Source organism: Lissotriton helveticus, chromosome 9, assembly GCF_964261635.1.
Source record: "Lissotriton helveticus chromosome 9, aLisHel1.1, whole genome shotgun sequence".
Lineage (NCBI taxonomy): Eukaryota > Metazoa > Chordata > Amphibia > Caudata > Salamandridae > Lissotriton > Lissotriton helveticus.
Window position 1 is genome coordinate 1,228,955,570 of NC_136070.1, and position 4,733 is coordinate 1,228,960,302.

The following is a 4,733-nucleotide window of genomic DNA, read 5'->3' on the forward strand; positions in this document are numbered from 1 at the left end:
AGCGTCTGCTTCAAGGAGGCATTTGTTTTTTAGTTGTTGACCCAAAGCACAGCCTAGTACCCTTTTATGCACAGAGAAGTAAAGCAGCACAAAACACTGTTTACACTGAGGTAGAGGCTCCTTTCCCGCAGAAAATACCGAGGGGCATATTAGCAAGAAGCTGCGAAAAATATCGCAGAGCGCGCTTAGCGCAAATATTTCCATCGTCAGCTATCGCAGGAATATTTCACCACGCTAACGATGTATTAGCAACAATTAGCGCCATGATGATATATATTCCAGCGATAGCGGGAGGGAAGAGCCAACATCGCGAGAAAACGATCGATGTTGCATGGGGAAGGGGAAAACCTTTCTAATAAGACCCTGTGGTCGTATCAGCATAATCCACCCCCCATATTAGGTATTGCTAAGTCATCATATTAGCAGGTGTTAAAAAACCTGTGAAGACCCCGGTTAGCGCAACTTTTTACGTCGCTAACCGGGGCCAGGGCCTCCTTGCCAATAGGTAATAGGGCTGTTAGCGACTGTTTCACAGGTCTGTTGGTCGGGAACACCTACTTTGGATGTCATTAGCAATAAATATCGCTGACATGCAAAGCGGCACCCAAACCGGTTGCTTTCGTCAGGCAAAAAGTGCTGCTAAAGCGGCGATAAGGCCCTTGGTAATTGTCGTGACCCGACAGTGTGGGCGACGGACAGTAGGGCGTTAGGACCCTGTGGGCAGAGTGACCAGGTCACCGGACACCAGATCCGGTGACGTCAGGGGAAAGGGGGCAGACAATGACCAGGACATGGACGGGGACGGACGTGCAGACCAGCAGCTGCACGAGATGATAACTAGCAGTAATGAGAGATGCCAATAAAGAAATGTGAAACCAACCTGTGTCCCGTGTATGGTGTACCTCCCGGCGCACCCGAAGAACACGACAACTGGCGTACGAAGGCGGGATGACGGATCGACGCAGATTCCAGCAATTGCCATCTCGACGAGGGAACAAGAGTGGATAAAAGCGGAAAGCAACAGGAAGACAACAAACAAGAGAATTGCAAAAGCAGCGACGCGGGAACCAACCCCGACTGCCATCACCTAAGATCTGCAAGAACGCGGTAAGCGCTCGAGCTAAGCGCGTGTATTGAGATAACTAGCGCGAGATCTCGCGAGAGGCGGCCATATTGAAATCAGGCAATTGGGACGAATGAGCACTGAGAACTGCATTGGCGGCCATTTTAAGGACAGGAAATGAGACTTTGACCGCGAAATATCGCGATAACAGCGGCGGCCATCTCAAGCCAGGAAAGGAAGAGAAAGACAATATGGAGAGTCTCGGCGGCCATATTAGAAGGAGGTGAGCTGAGCCAATGGGCAGTGAGAACAGCGGAGGCGACCATCTTAAGAACAGGCAAGGCGATTAGGACTGCGAAATTGCGCGAAAAAAAGCGGCGGCCATCTTAGATAAGGAAAGAAAGATAGACTATAATGGAGCGGCCATTTTAAGGCCAAATAACGTCGGAAAAGAAGGAAATGAGAAAGGAAAGACGACGAGAAGTAGAAATAAATAAAACAAAGGCAGAAATAAGGAGAATAAAAGGGCATATTAAGGACAAGAAAGGACAAAGACGACCAAAGTGACAGTTTGAAGGGGACATTCAAGGAAAGGTCATAAGAAAAAGGAAAGCAGCCATTTCAAAGCCAGGCAAAGGGCAAAGAAGAAGAAGAACACAAGACAAGGTGAATTAAGGAGAACGCGAGCAAGAAGAAAAGACAGGAAGAAAAAGAAGATAAAGAAGAAAAGGAAGATAAGCACGGAAAAGGTCTGAAAAGGGAGACAAAGGAAATAAATGTCTTGATTGAAGAATAAAGGATAAATAACGGGCAAAAGAGCGCACAAGTGGAAAAAGAGCAATAAGGCAAAGGAAGATGATGGTGCAATAAGAAAAGAGATTACCAGAGAATAACAACATGATAAATAGAGAAAGAGAAAGAAGGAAAGAATATATACATATATAAGAAAGAAGAACAAGAGAGTGGAAGAAGCCAGAGAAGGCTAAATAAAAGACAGAAAAGAGACACAACAAAGAAAAGAAAACAAAAGGAAAGAAAGCAGAACAACAAAGAGTAATAAAAGGACAAAGATTGCACAAGGACAAAGAAAGAGCAAAGGAGAAGTTACAAGGCAATAAAGAAAAGAAGAAAGAAGAAAGAGGAGTAAAATAACGAGGAAAGAAGGGACCAAAGAAACAAAAAGAGAGAAAAAGGAGACACAAAGACAACGAAAAAGAGACACAAGAGAAAAGGACAAGGAGCGACCTCTGTGCCTCTGGGCCGGTCACTCCACCAAGCGCACTCCCCGTGTGTGTTCCCAGGCTGCCCCGTCTCCGCTGCTGCCCACAGCTGTGCCCCTGACCACGAGGCGTGGTCTCTGCTTCTGGAGCGCAGCGCCGCTCCCTGCTGCCTGTGTGCCTCTCACCCGGCTGTTCGCTGTTCCTGCACTTTTGTTTTTATTCCCCCTGTGCTGGTGCTGCTTCCCCAGCGGTGCCCAGCCTGTCTGTCTTCTCACTTGTTAGTCTATTGCCGCCGTTTCTCCCGCTGTAACCCCGCTGCTCTTCCCGCCACCTCCCCGCTCCCCGCCGCTGATCCCCTGCGGCCCCGCCCCCTTCCACCTGGAGCCTTCCCATTCGCCGCCCCGCTCCCGCCTCCCAGCTGCCCCTCCCTCCCACTGGACCATATAGGGAGGAGTGCACGCAGTGGAGATCTGTGCCTCTGGGCCGGTCACTCCACCACGCGCACTCCCCGTGTGTGTTCCCAGGCTGCCCCGTCTCCGCTGCTGCCCACAGCTGTGCCCCTGACCACGAGGCGTGGTCTCTGCTTCTGGAGCGCAGCGCCGCTCCCTGCTGCCTGAGTGCCTCTCACCCGGCTGTTCGCTGTTCCTGCACTTTTGTTTTTATTCCCCCTGTGCTGGTGCTGCTTCCCCAGCGGTGCCCAGCCTGTCTGTCTTCTCACTTGTTAGTCTATTGCCGCCGTTTCTCCCGCTGTAACCCCGCTGCTCTTCCCGCCACCTCCCCGCTCCCCGCCGCTGATCCCCTGCGGCCCCGCCCCCTTCCACCTGGAGCCTTCCCATTCGCCGCCCCGCTCCCGCCTCCCAGCTGCCCCTCCCTCCCACTGGACCATATAGGGAGGAGTGCACGCAGTGGAGATCTGTGACCTCTGTGCCTCTGGGCCGGTCACTCCACCACGCGCACTCCCCGTGTGTGTTCCCAGGCTGCCCCGTCTCCGCTGCTGCCCACAGCTGTGCCCCTGACCACGAGGCGTGGTCTCTGCTTCTGGAGCGCAGCGCCGCTCCCTGCTGCCTGTGTGCCTCTCACCCGGCTGTTCGCTGTTCCTGCACTTTTGTTTTTATTCCCCCTGTGCTGGTGCTGCTTCCCCAGCGGTGCCCAGCCTGTCTGTCTTCTCACTTGTTAGTCTATTGCCGCCGTTTCTCCCGCTGTAACCCCGCTGCTCTTCCCGCCACCTCCCCGCTCCCCGCCGCTGATCCCCTGCGGCCCCGCCCCCTTCCACCTGGAGCCTTCCCATTCGCCGCCCCGCTCCCGCCTCCCAGCTGCCCCTCCCTCGCTCCGCCCCCCCCCTCTCTCCTCTTATGGCAGAGGGGCAAACGCGCAGCGTGCACGCGCAGCGGGTGCGCCGATTGTGCGCCGAAGGCGCGCCAAAGGTAAGCCCGTCTGCGCCCGTCCGCGCCTGGACCGCGCCCAGTGCCGGAACCCCTGGCCCCCGCAGACCCCAGCCCACCCGCCGGACGTACGACGCCGCCACCCTCAACGCACTCAACGCCGGCCGAACCCCTGGATGCTACCGAGCCACCCCGAGACGCACCCACGGACCCTTCAGCTGCCGCTCCTGCAAGTTCACCTGCATCCGGACCTGCACTACACCCGCACCGACCAAGACGAGCAACAACAGCAGCCACCTGAAGTGCATCCTGCTCAACACCCGCTCCGTCCACAGACACGCCGTCGAGCTCTGGAACCTGCTCGACACCACAGACCCAGACGTCGCCTTCCTCACGGAAACCTGGATGAACGCCTCCTCAGCGCTCGACATCGCCATCGCCATCCCGGACGGCTACAAGATCATCCGGAGAGACCGCGTCAACCAGACAGGAGGAGGCATCGCCATCATCCACAGGAACACCATCCGCATCACGACCAACACCGACGACACCATCGCACCCGCCGAACACCTGCACTTCCAGATCCACGTCAACCCCAAGACCACCCTCAGAGGCACCCTCATCTACAGACCCCCGGGACCACGCACACAATTCAGCGAGGACATCGCCGACTTCATCAGCCCGCACGCCCTCCCCTCCGCTGACTACATCCTCCTCGGGGACCTCAACTTCCACCTGGAGAACAACGACGACCGCAACACCACCACCCTGCTGGAAAACCTCGCAAACCTGGGACTCAAGCAGCTGGTGACCACCCCCACCCACCTCGCCGGACACACACTCGACGCCGTCCTCTCATCCAGCAAAGACATCACCTTCAGCCACGCCACAGGACTCCACTGGACGGATCACAGCTGCGTCCACTTCACCTTCAGAAGAACGACGATCCACCACCACCAGCAACAGGTTGCCCGAAGAAGCTGGAACAAGTTCACAGCCGACCAGCTCGCCGCTTCCCTGAGTCAGCACCCTCCCGCCAGCTCAGCGAACCCCAGCCAGGCCGCCGAC